Here is an 18,294-nt window from a genome sequence, read left to right as displayed (position 1 = left end):
TGTCAAACCTTCTTTCGAGTAAAAATGGTGTTTGTTCTCTGAAAAGTCCTGGCTAATTCAGCTCACAGCTCAGTGACAGAAAAGCTTTTCCTGGAGCCAGCATCATACTTTGGTATAATGTACAACCCTATAAAGTACTTTGCATATGTACTTCCCACTTTGTCCCACAGAATATGAAAATGAGCTATCTTTAAGGATTAAGATTTAATAAAATAGTCATTTATACTACTTCATCAAGAACATTGCTAAGTGGAACTGGTATTTTAATTTTATTTTTATGGTGTAAGTGCATGGTGATGAAGAACATGCTTAGACTACTGCAGTTTTGTGCCATTGCTTTGATTCTTGCTAAATTGCCAGCAGTTTGGCCCACCATTGTTTTTGCACATCAGTAGAAATTGTGTCATGGTGAAAAAGTCAAACAAAAATAATACCCCTGAAATACTCTTGGGGACCCTCAGGGATTTCTGGGCCACACTTGGAGAATCTCTGCTGTAAACAAGCAGCAAACAAAATGTAGCAACTAAAGGAATTTCAAAACCACTAAATCCTCTATTTGTGCTTCTCAAGCACCATGAACTAAACATACAATTCATAGCATTGTTTCTCAAAGTCATTTTCCCCTTCCATCCAGCTGCAGCTATTCTTGTGCCTTTCTCTCCAAACTCCTCCCCCAAAAGCTCCTTCCCTAGCTGCTCAAGATCCTTGAATTCTTCTCTATTTACCTCTTACCTACTCAGTCTCATCTTAAAGGTTCAAAATAACTGATTCAGAAATGTCAGGAAAAAGAAGAAACAGATCATGGGATAATTATAATCCTGTACTTATTGAAAAGCCGATAGTAAGAAGTTGAATGTTCACATATTAATCTTTGGTGCCACATTTGAAATATTTTTGAGAAGCTGATGATTATATACGATGCCAAATATTGATTATTCATAGTCAGAATGATCTCCTCCATCCAAACTCTTCCTTATATTATAAAGTCTGGAAGCCTGGAAAATACATTACTTAAACTCCCTCACTGCCTCATTTACATTCTGCCAGTAAAAGGCATCTTGCACAAAATTTGGAAGGTAGAAGAAAGGATAGCCATTATTCTTCCTCAGTAATGGTTGGTCAATGCTTGTATTGATAGCAAACATGAAGTTTATAGATGCTTTTGGGTAAGCTTTTATGAATTATCTCCCTTGGTACTTCAAGCAGTTGTAACCACCAGTCACTGACTGTGATTCTTGGATTTCCATATTTCCTTACAGCCAGCAGTATGTTTCCATGAACCTTAACTGTCTCAGTCCTCCCAACAGTTTTGTAAATCCCTTTGTATTTAATTATCCCTTCCTGCTATAAACTAAAAAGTTAAGTGCTTTCCTGGCAAAACCCTGACTGATAACAGTGTTTGGTTTCCAGAAGTGGTTTCAGGATGCAGAAACTCAAAGACAGGAATTTGGGATTAGTTATCTGACCTTAGATTAGAAAGCAGTTAAGACTTTATCTCCAGTTTACTGGTAGTCCATAAAAAGCAGTGGCAACATAATTATCTATAGTTTTCTGGAATGCAGCATTTATTATAGAAAAGCCTTTGAGAAACTACTATTACAATCAGATTTTAAAAGAGAATAAGGACTTGTGAGGACTATGGTATGGCTGACTGCTTCTAAATAATAAATTAGGATTTCGAATTCTCAGCTAAAGACAAAGTCAGAGAACCACAGAGATTCTAAGACTGGTCTAAAAATATAGCCATATAGCCATATGGCTAATGTATAAATTTTTTACCCTGTAGGTTGCATAATTACAACTCAAATAGAATTCATAGACTTGACAGGTCTCTTATGCAAAAGTTAGAGCATTGATTGTGAAAGAGCAAAAATTGGAATGAGGACTTTGAGTAGATTTTAACGGTTCTGAGAGTCATGAACTTCTAAATCCCACGGAGCTGTCTTTCTTCCCTGTGTGCGAGTAGCCTCCTGAAACAATTACTTCTTATAGGAATAAAGATTATTTTCATGGTCCACTTCCACCACTTATTGCCCCCAGACTGATGACTAGAGTCAGTGCCCAATAGGCTCTGGAGGGATATCAGGAACCTGGAAACATTAATTGGAATGGAGTCAAAAATTTTTAGACAACAGAAGAGGAAACATAATTTTGGATAGAGTCAAATTTGTTAATATGAGTGGAATTACCACATATTCTAGATTCAATGTTTAGTTTGAGTGGCTGGGAACAATCCTATAAAGAGTCTGCTTGATTGTTGACTAAAATGGACCCAACAGTGGCCTTGATTACATTAAATTGATATAATAAGAAGAATTCAAAGGATTAGGAACGTAACACTGTTGGCATGGGTCAATCGTATGGGACTGACTCACCTACCTCAAGGAGAGCCCAGAGAATACACTGAGAAATATATTAGTGAGAATGTTATGCCCAGATTTCAGGATCCCCAAGAAACCAACAGGGAGCCAGCAAGTCCGATGCAAAAGCAAAGAGTCCTTTATATTTCAAGCTAGCTTGAGCTCCCCGTCCACCACACTCACCGACACAATGGCAAGCCAAGTGGCTGAGAGAGAAAACTCTGTGTGGGGATGGGTTTTATAGTAAGAGGAGGAGAAAGGACTGTGCTCTGCCGATTGGCCAGGCGCAAGTCAGGCGCAAGTCGGTGTCTTGTTCCTGGGTGTGGCTAGCAGAGTCTCAGACTTCCGGGAAGAAGCTCCTTGCCAAGCACGTGGCCAAGGTAAGATGGAGGGCGTAGCCCTTACCCTGGGGCAAGATGGAGGGCCTAGCCCTTACCCTGGGGCAAGATGGAGGGCCTAGCCATCGCCCTTTCATTCCCCCCTTTGTCTTGGAACTTCTGGCTCAATCATGAGACGGACTGCATTTCTATTCCACCGTTGCTAGAGGCCCGTACTGGGCATATCTTAACAAATGGTCTGGTGGAAGGGAAAGAAACCATTTTAGTTTTAACAACTTCTATTGAAATAGGATTTTTCTTCTTAAAATTCCTCCATGGCTATCAAAAAGCCAAATCAAGATTAATTTATCTACTGTATTCAATGTGGCCTGATGTTTGCATAAACACAACAAGAATGGTAACCGACCACCTTTGCTGGAATCTCATGGTTGAATCTTAATGTGCCCCGCAGGGCCAGGAAGCCAAGCCATCCAGCTGCCATCAGGCCTGCCTGCAGTATCTGCTGAGTTAGGTGAATCCCTCACCTGTAGCAACTCCACCTGAGCCCACGCTCCAGGCTTTAAGGCCCATCTCAGTAGCCCTCCTACCTGTTGCGGCCCAGAGTGTGTGGGGGTTCCGCAGGGATGCAGAGGCATCTTTACTGCTCCCCTTCTACTCTTACCAACCGCCAGTGATGGTAGGGCATGGGCCTGACGCTCCAGCGCCAGCCATCTTCATGGCTTCCAAGCAGAATACCAGGCTTTCTTCGTGGCATTCTTACTGGCTTCAAGTCTTTAGAGCTCAGACAGGGCTCTTTAAAACATGATACTCCAGTCAAAGTTTTATGTTAATAAAACCACTATTAGGAACCGGTCTTATTGAATCTATGCAAAGAAATGTATTGCCATGACTTATTTAGCATTGCCAAATTTCAAAGGAATTACATAAGAAGAAAAACATACTGATCTACTCTAAGATTTTCTGACTTTCCTTGCCAATTCCTTTTAACAAAACAGTAATTGTTGGCATTGAACTTTCTTTCTATGCATAACCATGCCTCAGACCTTCTATTCTAAACAGGCTTTTTCCAGCTTACTACCCCTGACATGGGCATGGTGACTCCGGCCTGCAAGACAGTATTACAGGCTGCCAACTGTTAGCTGTCTCTCAACAGAGACCAAAACCTGATGGGCACCGTTCCTGCCCATTTGGGCACCTGCCCTCTTGGCAGCTAGCCATCCTTTACTTTTGGGGGTCACCCCACATAGTTCCCTTCCAGGACAGTCAACATACATTCAAATCTGCAAAAGAATCAAAGGTCAATATAACATATCAATACAATGAAACATAATATTGGCATCATGGCCGCTTCAGGCAGCCAAATCTTCCGCTACTAAACATGTGATACTAAAGTCTATTCCTGATCTTCCTATGAATTGTCCTTGTCTTTTTGGAGCCATGTCCATGAAGACGCAGGCATTATCTAAGTCTATTCAACGTTACCAGCATCGGGCAGGTCGAGCACGCCGTAGCTTGAGCTTGAGCGGGTTGCGTTGTTCTCGATCGACACTCCATTTGGTGACGAAGTCTTTCCGGATCGCGGATGGGTCCACTGACCAGACATGGGTGTGATGGACCCAGGTCACGACGCCATCTATCTATTTTGAGAGCGGTGGGGGTCGTCAGCACCATGGTGTAGGATGTAGGGATAATTCCAACGTGGCTCCAGGGTCCCCAGGTGGTGCCTTTTGACGTAGACCCAATCTCCTGGTCTGTGCTGATGAGGAGTTGGGGTTGGGCCAGTCTCCTGGGTGGCACCGAGGCGCAGCCAAATGTCCTCGTGCGCCCTCTGGAGCCCTCTCAAGGAAAGAGATAGTTCTTGCAGCAAGAAAGTCAGCTTTAAGGTTAGGAACCATGTTTATTAGTTACAGCACTCTGCTTTCTTGCCTTTCTACCAGTTCCCTTTGTGGCAGAGCAGCAACCAGGCCTCTTTCAAGGGAGTACGCTAGGAGGGGGATCAGCCCCTCCTTTGCTAGCAGCAAAAGGTACCAAACCCTTTCAGTACATTTGACCAGCTTCATTCCCGCCCATCTTTACAGATTCCAAGGCCCATTGTCTCCCTTTAATCAGTACTGGCCTATATTATCTAATTTAGCACAGGCAGGGGGAAGGGCCCATTAAATCTTTGCCTTGAGGAACTGTGAGCCCCACCCTTAAATGTCCCAATCAGACTAGAAAAGCCACAAATACCTTTTAAATCTACCCCAGAATTCCAAAATCCCAACTCAGCACAGAATGTCACACAGCAAATCAAAGTTCCCAGCAAACAGACAGAGGTGTTTACAAACATCAAATACACATTTATACTTACACCTTTTCAGTGAACAAGTATCTTTACAGTCTTGGGCTCTTGAGCTGATAACAGGAACATCGCCCAAGTCCCCTGATGGGGGCCTGACAGGAACAGATGTGGGGGCCTTTCCCACATCCCAGGACAGGATTCTTGACCTATGTCTCATTCAGATAGAAACGGTTTTCATCATAAACGAATAAACAAATCCAAAACCAGAAACCAAGAAAACCAAGGCCAGAAGTACCCTCTGATGTTTCAGGGGTACCAAGGAAGGAGAAGTTAGTCCGTGTCCAGCCCTTCTTATAATCCACCACCAGTGACCAGTCCCAGCTCACTGGCCTACCATCCATTCAACATTTCTTTCCTCCCATCACACCAAAGCCATGGTTTTCAGTTAGTTAAAACTTTTAGCCTTAATTTTTAGGTGACACGTAAATAATTAACATTCCTCAGAGTAACAATACATTCAAATTTAACAACAAGGATACATATTTAAGCAATAAGGACAGATCAATTTACAGAAGCAGAGACAGCATGCAATCCAAACCACAGCTGTGGGTATTATCTAGAACCTGGGTTAAACTTAGGCATATCCTGGGTCTCCTGAACTCTGAGTTGCAAGTTAGCTGGAGCCCTCCCGACCCTGGGACAGCTGCACTGTCCCTCCCAGGCAAAGGAAAAATATGCCCTTGAAGATCAGCATGAAACCACAGTCTCTATCTGACTTTAGAAATTGGATCACTGCTATCAGTCCCTTTTAAAGACTTTGACATAACCTTTAATTGTCCTTAGTTTAAGGAAAGCAGGGTTTTCTAGATTTAAGAGATTAGCTTAAAAATAAATCCGCGAAGCAAGCACACTTGCAGCCCCATAAAACTTTGCCTTAAAGCTCCACCCCTGACTAAATCAGAGGGAGAGCCCTTTGCTGTTTCAAGATGGCAGCCCCCAGGGGAGCGGCAAACCATGCGGCCAACATGGCGGCTGCCAAGGCTTGCAGCCCAAAATGGTGGCTGTACCAATAAGCAAAGGCATTTAGTTACCACAATAACACAATTTTTCCCAATTCAATCCGAACATTTCTTTGTCAGGTTCATCTCTGCCATTTTTAAGGCCAAAACAGTCTCGGGTTTTTATTCTGTACACAGCCTTTGAGGATTTGGTGACACAATGAACCTGGCTTACTTGACATTTGTGGCCTGGAGTGGCGGTGTGGCACAAGGCTCTGCTGAAATACCAAACAGATCTGTGGTTGTCATCACTAGTTGTGACTTCTTACAATGGCTGCTGATTTATGGTGGGAATTTTAACATCACTTCAAATGTCCATTCTGAACAGAATCATAATATATATTAAAATGTTTGAAACAAAAAGGCTATATAAATGGACTTGCTGAATTTTGTATGCTGAAAAAAATAATTGCCCACAGTTATGTTTTCAAACATTTGAAAATGTTTGAAAATCACTTGAAAATAGTTAAGTTTTAAAAAATATTAGCAAGCAATGCATTTAGTACAAGGGAAAACAAGTAAGTATTAACTGCATATCTATTCATGTATACTACTGCTATGCAATATAACTAAAACTGAAGACAAGAATTATTTTATATAAACTAAAAAATGACTGATAATTTGCTGAGTAAATATTGAGCTGCATCCAATTTATTTTTTAAAAAGATCAATTGTGAATATTTTCTGTTAAATTATCATGCCATAATGCATCAAGTAATATATTTGCTTTATCTAATATATAATGAAAACATTTTTGGCAAACATTTGCCATATGTTAAATAATGTATTTTAAATTCATGATAATGAAAATATTTTATTATGCACATACAAAATTCATATGAATTTGAACAGCATTTAGAATATGGAAAACTTAGCAAGCAAAACTTTACTTCTAAAATGCCATTAAAGTAGGAGCTTATTTCTTTGAACAACCAGCCCCCTACACTTCCTAACACAGTTCTAATTTTATACAGGATTAACAAGAAGATATTCAGTTGTATACAGAACTAGGTAATAGTTCCTACTATATGAATTAGATCAAAATCTTTAACATCCTACAATAGTGATGCTATCTTATAAATCAGACCAGATAGTTTATAAAAATCTATTTATTCAATAATATTTACTGAGTGCTTGCTATGTGTTAGACATTGTAGGCATTGAGAATATACCAGTGAACAGACAAAAAGAGTCAGTCCACATGGAGCTTAAAATCCAAACCACTGCAATGTTAATATGACCATTTTGCACTTTTTGCATGTTACGTAGTCTGAAATAATTAATAATAATATAAAGTTGTAATATACTAGAGGCCTGGTGCATGGATTTGTGCACTGGTGGGGTCCCTGGGCCTGGCCTGCAGGGATCGGGCTGAAACCAGCTCTCTGACATCCCCCGAGGAGTCCTGGATTGCAATAGGGCACAGGCCAGGCCAGGCCAAGGGACCCCACTCTAGTATGCATATAAGATCTTTGGTTAACCTCTTCCTCTCCTCCTCCCTCCCCCTCTTCCTCCTGAAATTCATCAGTCTGTTCCATGTTTCCATGCCTATGGTTTCTGCTCCTGCATTGAGCATCTGCCCCCTGGTGGTCAGTGCATGTCATAGCTACCGGCCAGTCAACTAGCTGGCTGGTTGGTCTCTTAGGCTTTTATATATATAGATAGTGTTTAACTTTTCAGAGCACTCACAAATATGTCTTTAGTTAATTTTTTTAACCAGATGATATCTTTTTATTCATTTGAGAGAGATGGAGAGGGAGAGAGAGGGAGAGAGAGAGAGAAATAGGTTACCTCCCATACTGGCCCACCTGGGTATGGAACCTGCAACCTTTTTTGTTGTATGGGATGATATTCTAACTAACTGAGCCACCCAGCCAGGGCTCTTAGTTCATTTTTACACTGTCTTAGCCTTGAAGTAAATTTGGCAGATGTTATTATCTCAATGTTATAGATAAGGAAACTGTAGATGATAAAGTACCACAACCACTTCTTAGGACAGTCTCATCTCTCTCCAACTTGCATAGCTGTGGGAGCACAAGGATGAGGTACAGTCAGATGCTGAATAGAGTTAAGGAAATTTGAAATTGTTGCCATGGAGAAATATTAAGAAAGCCAGGAACAGCTGAGATTGATGATGGTGGCAGTCACTGGCTGTTCATAAATACTCATATTTGGTCCTTCTCTCCAGCATATGGTAAGATTGCATTTCTCCATCCCCTTGAACTCAGGTATGGCTTCCTGGATTCAATTCCTTTGGCCAATATACGATGAACAGAAGTCTTTCAAAGACAATACACTTATCACTATGTTCTCTTCCCCTGCTACAATGATTGGATATACAAGCTCAGATGGAGCCTCCATCCCCAAATCTCTGAGCTGGTTCTGAAGCAACTCTTTTTTGGGTTCCTGGACCCAATTCCAAAGTCTACCTGTATTGGGGAGGAGGGATTCCTACAAAACACCAGGAATTCCTGGACACCAGCAGGATGTTTGAGAAGTCAACTCAATTCTGACACTATCTACCCAGAGATAGCATCAGATTCCATAAGTTTAAGGCTCAGTCCTACAGAACTCCATGTCTAGTTGTCAGGGACTCCACAGAGACAGGAGTTGTCCTTAATATGAGATTAGAGGCAGAAGTAGGGGGTCACAGACTCTACTTCCCAATCATGAGCTACATACTGTGTGGGAGAGAAAAAGGTTATAGGACCAAGCGGCTTTATAAGGTGATAGCCAAATATCTGTGAAGGCAACAAGATTGAGGGAAGGCTGCCTGAGGAAGCTGAGGATGTAGAGTATGATTTGGGGCCATGGAAAGGGTTTGTAAAGGGCTCAAAAAAAAAAAAAAAAGAATTTGGTGGTGAAGAATGGGTGATTGGATCAGGGAAAAGAAAAATATTATTAAAACAAAAGTTAAGCATGACCAGAAAGGTGACCAAGGAAAAAAGGCTGGGAGGAATTAGGTGACTGAGATATTGTGATTTATAAGAAGAAAAAAAAAAAAAATATATATATATATATATATATATATATATATATATATATATATTTGTTTCAGTCCTGATTCTGGCACAGGGGTCCCAAAACCCCTGAAATTTTCTAGGAGAGCAGAGTGGGTAACGGTGTCCTTTGTTATGTTAATGAGGCAGCTAGTTGTAGGCTGATTGCCTAGAGAACCAACCTTGTGATTAGAGGATAGGAACTTTTGCTCCCTACCCTGACCTCTGGGGAGGGGAGAGAGGCTGGAGGTTGAATCAGTTGTCAATGGCCAATGATTGAATCAATCATGCCTATGCAATGAGGCCTCCATGAAACCCCAAGGAGACTGGATTTGGAGAGATTCCGGGTTGGTGAACACATTGAGGTGCTTGGGAAAGTGGTGACCCAAATTGAAGTATAAACGTTCTGTGCCTCTCCCCACAGAGGCTCCATCTGAGCTTGTGCTTCCAATCATTGCAGCAGGGGAAGAGGTATTGGCTTTGAAAGGCTTCTGTTCATCTTATACTGGCCAAAGGAAATGAATCCAGAAGCCATACCTGAGTTCAAGGGGCTGGAGAAATTCCCAATGCATTTCTTCCATTTGGATGTTTATCTATATCCTTTATCATATCTTTCATTAAACTGATAAATGTAAGCAAGTGTTTTCTTGAGTTCTATGAGCTGCTCTAGCAAATTAATAAAAACTAAGGAGGGGGTCGATGGAACCTCTGATTATAGCCAGTCCATCAAAAGCGGAGGTAACAACCTGGACTTGTGACTGGCCTCTGAAGTCCAAGGAGAAGGTTGTGGGAACCTCTGATCTGTAGCTGGTCAGTTAGAAGCATAGGTAACAACCTGTGGGGATGGGGGGGCGTGGAGTTCTGTGGGACTGAGCCTTAAACTTATGGAATCTGATGCTATCTCTGGGTAGATAGTGTCAGAATTGAGTTGACTTCTCAAACATCCTGCTGGTGTCCAGGAATTCCTGGTGTTTTGTAGGAATCCCTCCTCCCCAATACAGGTAGACTTTGGAATTGGGTCCAGGAACCCAAAAAAGAGTTGCTCTCAGGGCTATTGGAGTCATGTAGGACAGTTGTTCTCAGCATCTTCTGTGATCATTTGTGGGCTGACAGTGAAGACTCGGAGCTATACTTTTAATTCCTTTTTTGTGGGCATGGACCTCATACATGCACGTGTTGAAGGATGCTCCTAGGAAACTGAACTTCGCTACATCCAATCTCACAGAAAATACTCAGATAAGTATTTAAATTGTTTTATACTAGTTGCTAGAAGTCAGAGTTTCCAGAACAATCAGGTAGGAAATGATTCATCCAAACCCTTCTCATTTGTTAGATGAAAAAACTGAGCCCTGAGAACTGCCCAGCATTGTGTCTGTAGTTTGTCATGGAGCTGAGACCCTAGCTAGGCCTCCTGACTTAGACTCTCTCCACTCCAAGTGTCCAGCATCATAAAAGAGCAATGACAGGCCCATTGTCACATAGTAATAGCTAATATTCACCATGAATGCTTTTTGAGAACTCACTAATAGCCAAGCCCTGTACATCACATCCCATTCTCTTAACAACTCCATGTTTCAGGCACTATTATTATCAACATCCTGCATATATGGAAACCAAGGATTAGAAAAGTTAAGTAACCAAGGTCACATAGCTACCAAGTGGCTGCTCTCAGATTTGAATGTGAATCCTTACACTCTGCAGGCCTCCCTCTTAACCAATATAATATCCTTGCTTATCTCCCTTTTTTTCTTTAACCAGAATCAGATAGAAAAATACTGGCTTCTTTACCTCCTGCTAAATATATAGTTCCATATGCCAGGACCTGCTGTGCTCAGACACCTATCTAGCATGGATGTGCAAACACCTGCCTTGAGACTGGTTTTTCCTGATAGATGTTGGCCAATCATTTCTGGAGCTACTCACCTCTGGGAAATAAAGCAAGAAAGGGAGAAAGATAAAAATAGAAGTGTGAGGTACTGGGTATTTTAATTTTATTTCTGAAATTACCAATATTATCTAAGAATGACATCTACCTCCTCTTTTACTCTAAGAAATTAGAAGAGTAGCTTTAGAGCTGCTTGCATCTGTAGAATTTTTAGGTAGTCATGCCAGTTTTCTATAGTTTAGGCAGAGCTATACCAAAGTCAGCTTTGGGATAAAACTTGGAGATGGTAGAGGAGGCAGTCACACATCTAACATGCTTGCTGTTTTCTTAAATCTTTTCAGAGATGGAGAATCTCTGAGCAGCAGGAGAAAGGCCTTTTGGTTGGTGATTTGGTCTTCTCCTTCCCACAGGGTGGTATTTATTCAGTCAACGTTTCATGAATCTCTCTGGTATTCCAGGCATGTGCTAGGTGCCCTTCAGGAAATCACACTCCTCTGGGAGACCAGGTTGGTGAATAGAAACTTGCAATAATGAGTGGTAATTTCTGCATGGGAACACATGCAGCGTGCTAGGGAAACTCAAAAGAGGGGGTTGGGCATCTCCAGAAGGCTTCCTCTAAGACATGTCATAGGACATAATGACAGTGAAGCAACCATTTTCCTTCAGAGAAATAGAGAAGAAATATCATTGGGGGATTTATTAGTTTTTATTCTTTGGAACAGGCAGGGTCACATTTTGATTATGAATAGACAGGTACATACAGAGCACACAGGAGGAAAATTGGTGAGGCAAGGCTCTAAATCCATTCCCCCGCCTTGTCACAATTAATAAAGTTACCTTGTTACCTTCTTTTGTTCCCCTGCCACTTTGAGGCAGTGCCGGATTGCCTCTGAATTGTTTTAATGATGTGCTGTTTTGTTCCTGTGAGTACTCCATACTTTAGGTGCCAGTTCACCCTTTCCTCTCATAAAGAAAAGTCAGTAAAAAGAACAAGAGAAATGGCTGAATAATTGAAAACCCAGCATACTGAAAAGGTCATGGTACCATGACATACTATTTTAATTCCTAAGTGTTTTAGGCATTGTAAGTCCTTTTTGACATTCCATAATACTGACAAATACTAAAAGGGGGGTAGAAAGGACACAAATTATTTCATCTTTTGTAAAACATGATAATAAGAATAGGAAAGGGTGCCTAATTAATCCATGCTTTTTGTAGCATTTCATTTGAAGGCCTGTTTTGCCCACTTTTCCTGTGGAAAGGTAACAGTCATGACCAGTTTACCACAGTGACACAGTAGAAACTAGGTGTCCCTCTAAACCAGTGGCTGGCAAACTGTGGCTCGCAAGCCACATGCGGCTCTTTGGCCCCTTGAGTGTGGCTCTTCCACAAAATACTGACTTCTGCACATGGGCCATAAAGTTTCAATCACACTGTACGTGCATGCCCGCATGTGGTATTTTGTGGAAGAGCCACACTCAAGAGGCCAAAGAGCCACATGTGGCTCGCGAGCCGCAGTTTGCCGACCACTGCTCTAAACAAGCTAACATTTTAACTTTCTCTTCTTCTTATATATTTTACTAATTCTCATCCACCATGTATTTAGTGACTGATTTACTTCCAGGAAACTTTAACTAAAACACTAGTAATTAACATTTACCAATAGTTATTATTTTACAAAATGCTTGTGGCAGACGTTGATTATGTTATTCAATCTTCACTCCCTGGCTCTTCTCCACTGTAGAGGTTGAAAAGCTGAGTACTTTTTGTGACGCTGAAGCAATTAGCCAAGTCACTAAGGAAGCTAGAAAGGAAAGATAAAAGAATCCTGAGACATCAGTGATGTCATGGGGCTGCTAGACCTGCTCACCTACCTGTAGATGTATTGTTATGAGAGAAAACAACACACTTCTATTTGCTTAAAGCAGCAATTTTCAACCCTTTTCATCTCATGGCACACATAACCTAATTACTAAAATTCTGCAACATACCATAAAATATATATTGTTGTGTTGGCTGTTGTCTTTTCTTATTGGCAATCTAAGGGACAAAAGGCCAGTGCCCCTGACTAAATAGCCAGGTATTGCATGCTTTAAAAATTATTGTGGCACATTGGTTGGAAATTGCTGGTTTAAAGTTTTAGAATTTTGATTTTCTGTTACTTGCAGCTGGAAGTATTCCTAAATGATGAGGTGCTTTTGTAAACAATATCTTATGTGAGCTTCATGATAAACATGTCGTAGATTTTAATTATTACTATTTTACTAATGGGGAAAGAGAAATGAGTGGTGTGTTAGTGCACACCTAGAAAAATGTGGGCCAGGATTTAAGTCCTGGAAATCCCAAATTCTCTGTTTTTTCCATAATTCTCCTGTTTCTATCTGGGATAAGATTTTGAACTTACATGGGAAGGGAAGACAGTCCATAAAGAGTTACTCAATCCACCTGTTAAGCCACTTCAGGTTTTTCTCTCCCTCTTCAGTTACTAAAGTATTAGTTGGTGCATCATGCTTCTGCTTCCTCTATTTGCCTGTCATGTTTGCATAATATTTTCCTGCAAAGTTAAAGAACTTGGAGTTAAATTAGGTCTAAGAATATGAAAAATGTCTCTGAATGCAGAAAATACCAATGAGCCTTTCTCAAAACCGGAAAGGTGGGCAGTATTATGAATATACCTTTTGGAATTAAAAGTAGTCTCTTTTTTTAAAAAAAACTGAAAGGTGAACAGTTTCAAAATGAGCAATTTATCCTCCTGTAGTGTACATTGTTGGTGGTCCATCCACAACCCTTTCTCCTTTTCCTTTCTGGAAGAGCAAGGCATTTGGAGGTTAATCCTTCTTCCAAGACTAAAGAGAGGGGTCCTTTACCCAGTTACAGGGGCTCTGTCAATCAATCATAGTAGCCCTGTTCCCCTTGCCAGTGTTGGCCCGGTAATTAAACATGAGGAAAGGTCTTCTAGAAAAGATTTTTTCTCCCCACTGGACGTTATCAGACTGGTTGTAACTCCTATCTTATAACAAGACAAAGCCAATTTACTGTGGATAACAGAGTGAAAAAGGGAAGGAATCTGCATCCTTAATGATAGTGTCAAACCACTGAATTAGTTCAACCCTGGAGCAGCCCTACCATTGTATTTCTTGTTGTGTCAAAATATATTCTACTTATTTAAGTAACATTGAGTCGGCTGAAGGCATAGTAACTGACTGCCTAGTTTCCTGATCTGTGGAGATTTGGTCCAATTTGGAAACCCAGCTGAATAGTCACCATCTGAAAACACTGAGTCCAGTCTACATGGGGAGACTCCTTCTAGGCAAAGCCTGAACATTTCCCTGCACACTGGTTCTTCCAGGTGGTTTAAACATTTATTACTGCTCCACACAATCGTCATGGTGTGACCCCAGGCTGGAGACATTCAGCAAAGACAAATGGGAAAAACAAATCTAATTAATGTGAACTAGGATTTCTTAGACTTGTTAATGCTGTTAACTGAATTGAGTATGTTATAGAAAATGTTTCATGTTGTGCACTGATGTCTACACATTTATCTTTTTCAGAATGAACAGTACGTTGGAATTTTCTTCTCTGGGAAACAGTATAATATAGAATTTCAGAGTCTAAGTTCTGAGTGCAGTCTTCCTGAACTCAAATTCCATCTCTGTCATTAACTAGATATGTGACATTAAGCAAATTATAGTACTTCTCAGTGTCTCAGTTTTCTGATCTGTAAAATAGGCATGAGAATAACGTTTCTCTTTTTTCCCCTATCCTTTTGCATGACAAGAAATCCTTTTGCTTGATTTGGGGGGACTTCCCAATACTCTAGCTGGAAAAATTTCACTATGTTTGCCTTATATTTATCTACTTCATGACAGAGAAAATAATATATTGAAAACTAATCAAGCTATGCTCTATTTTTAAATAATAATTAATGCTACTACCACTAATACTACTATACTGAAAAATGCTTCCAATAATAGAATCCTTACTATTGGTAACCTGGTAAATAAATTCTAGGTTAGCTTAAATCTGAAGGTTGTATGAGTGTACTTATTCTAGTAAATGACTCCAGTAAATCCTTCTCTTTAGCTCATATTTCTCACTATTTTTATGGTAGCTATCACCCACCTGAACACTATATGTTTAAAATTTCCTCTCAAACTGCAGCCAATATCCTCACAAATGTTTTCTTAATGGGATGTCTTTCCCCAACAGTCTGGCTTTTATTCTTCTTCATATATAATTTAATTTTACTGTTTCAGATAATTATCTCTAAATATCCTATACACAAAAGATTCTGAAAGGAAAATTATGATGCCTGAGTTTTCTCTTTTAGCATTTGAACTGCAGAATTCTACAGCAGAATAAATACTCTTGTATGTTATAGGTATCTTATCTGTAGAAAACAGTACAGTACTTATGCTTTCAGATAAGGCCACTGGGTGTATTGGTATTTAAATCATAATTATGATGTGAAGATTAACCTCAACATTTCTAGATTGTTTTTTCTTGATTTAGCCTCACTCTATTTTTTATAAATTCTCAACTATAAATACACATAATCATTGAGATATTTTTCCTTCATAGAAATTATTTATTCATTCAAATTTTACTGCTTTATCTAGTGGGGACACAAAGAGGAGAACATATACTATTTTTTATAATTTCTATAATTAATCAAAATGTTAATAGTGGTGATATTAATAATCACCTCTTAACTGTTATAGCAGAGGAGGATAGCATAGACAAAAACTACTTAAATAAAATGAAAATATTTTATTAAATCACTAGCTTCTACAAGAAACATCTTTTTCTAAATATTAAAGAAAGAAAGCTAAGTTCTACTTAAGAAAAATCAGGGACTGATTTAAGAATGATTGCAAAAGAAATTTAAATTAGGAAGACACAGGCAGGGTGCAGAAGGTAGAAATTTCACTCATAATAAAATGGCAAGACTGAAAAGGTGGAATAACATTAAAATAATGCAACAGATGCATAACTAGTTAATGACTGGAAAACAGAGTCATGAATCTTGCAAACATATATATAGGATTTCTTAGAATTGTTAATGCTATTAACTGAATTGAGTATGTTATAGAAAATGTTTCATGTTGTGCACTGATGTCTACACATTTATCTTACATGGGAAGGGAAGACAGTCTACTAAGGAGAGAGAAAAAAATGGCCACATGTTTCCCAATGATAGAGGGTAAAAGGCCTAGAGAGCCTGAGAGACTCAGATAATAAATAACATGAGATTATCTTTGAGAAATTTAGAACATTAATTAAAGTCATCATCCTGGCACCAAAAAACAAAACAAACAAACAAACAAACAAAACTGACTACAGGCATAGCTTTAACCCCAGAATTATAGAAGGAGGGCAGCCCCAGGGCATCTGATCCTAGAGAAAGTTTGAGAGAATAAGATGATGAGTAAGAAGAACCATAGCTATCTTATAGGGCACCTATTATGAAGCAGGCACTGTTCTAGGTCCTTACATGTCATTTCATTTTCTCCTTTGAATGATCTGCAGAGACCATTATTACTAATGTTTTATCACTGAGCAAACTGAGGAGCGGAGAGGTGATGACATTTGCATAAGATCGCTGTGACATTATGATTCATAAGTATATATGTTTAGATGACCAGAATATATTTTGCAGATATATTTGGTCTTCATTTACAATACTTGTCTTTCAGTCCCCAAACCTCTTGGAAGTGGTGAGAACATCAATGGTGTCTCCTGTTATGCTAATGAGGTGACTTTTGGACCTCATACAAGGGCAGTCTGGTTGTCAATAGGAGCCTACCTGGTTAGTAAATTGGAACTTTCAATCCTACCCCCTGATTTTCAGAGCTTGAGATTGAAAAAATCTTCAATGGCCAGTGATTTAGTCAATCGGATTAGGTAATGGAGGCTCCATAAAAGCCCCAGGCGACTGTTGCCATTTTTTGGAGAGCTTCCGCGCTGGGGAATCTGGGCACTTCCCCATGGCACGTTGCCAGATCCCCACTCCACAGGACGGAGCGCCTTTGCTTGGCACCTCACCATGTGCATCTCTTCACCTGGCTGTTGACTCATATCCTTTAATATCCTTTGTAATAAATCTGTAATCCAGTCAGTAAATGGGTTTTCCTGTGTTCTGTGAGCACTTCTAGCAAATTAATCAAACCCAAGGAAGGTGTTGTGGGGATTTATAGCCAGTTGGTCAGAAGCACAGGTAACAACCTGGGCTTGCTACTGGTATCTGAAGTAGAGGGCAGTCTTGTGGGATTGAGGCCTTTACCTGTGGAATCTGACTCTATCACCAGGTAGATAGTGCCAGAATTGAGCTGAAATCTTGGACACCTGCTGGCATCAAAGAATCACTTGTTGGTGTGAGGAAGCCTCCATACATACATAGGAACTGGACCCAGAAACTCTTTTTAGGCACTATTAGATTATAGCCTGTGATTTGGTAACTCTTCCAACCACTCTCATTTGGGACACCCCTTCAGTGTCAGGGCTTCTCCATCCCTTCTTCCCACCTTACTGGTAACTCTGCACCTGTGAAGAGCCTTCCAGGTCCAACCAGAGTCAATAAGGGGACATTCAGAGCATTCAATAGACCTCTGTATGAAGGAGTTTATTTGTCAGTGCCTGTACAATAAACAGATAGATCCTGACTCCTGTGGAAGCAATATTTATGCAAAATAATAGCATTAACCAAAGAGGATCAATATCATTTAGGGGCTGGTCACCCAGTCTGTGGATTGAGGATTGATAAAACTTTAACAATATTACTTTGAATTCACAGAGAACTTTTCATCTGAAAGGGCTTTGTAGTTAGGAGATCAGTAATTGCCCAGACTTTCTTTTTTTAGCAGATTCTATGTTGGGGTTGAGAAGAGAAAATAGTTATGATTTTTCATATCATATTTTATGTGCAGTGTATTTACAATAATTCTTATTTTCCAGCCTGTACCTTTTAAACTACATGGTAGTTGAAAGTCATTGCTTTAGTTGATAGTTTATCAACAGAGTTTTAAATGTGTTCATTTTCTACAAGTTAATAAAAATAACAATTAATGTTTGTATTCCAGACAGGTAAGAATATTGCTTCATTTTTCAGATGAGAAAACTAAGGTGGAAGAGTTGGGAGATATACATAGATTCACCCAGCTAACAAGAGTTAAGCCTAATCCTTCGACTGTACATCATAAGATTTTTCTTCTGCCCCACACATTGCCCTTGGTTCCAAGTGCATGACACATTCCTTAGATTGTGAATTAGTTCCTCAAGTTGGCGATGTTTCATAGAAATAGATAGGTGTTAAAACTTTGTTTAATGCCTAAGTAAATGAATAGGAAAGTATTTTTACTTAAATTGTCTCT

Source organism: Myotis yumanensis, unplaced genomic scaffold (genome assembly GCF_028538775.1).
Source record: "Myotis yumanensis isolate MYYU_CA2020_CCGP unplaced genomic scaffold, mMyoYum1.0.hap1 SCAF_4, whole genome shotgun sequence".
Lineage (NCBI taxonomy): Eukaryota > Metazoa > Chordata > Mammalia > Chiroptera > Vespertilionidae > Myotis > Myotis yumanensis.
The sequence above is the reverse complement of the archived record's forward strand: the minus strand, read 5'-3'. Positions refer to the sequence as shown.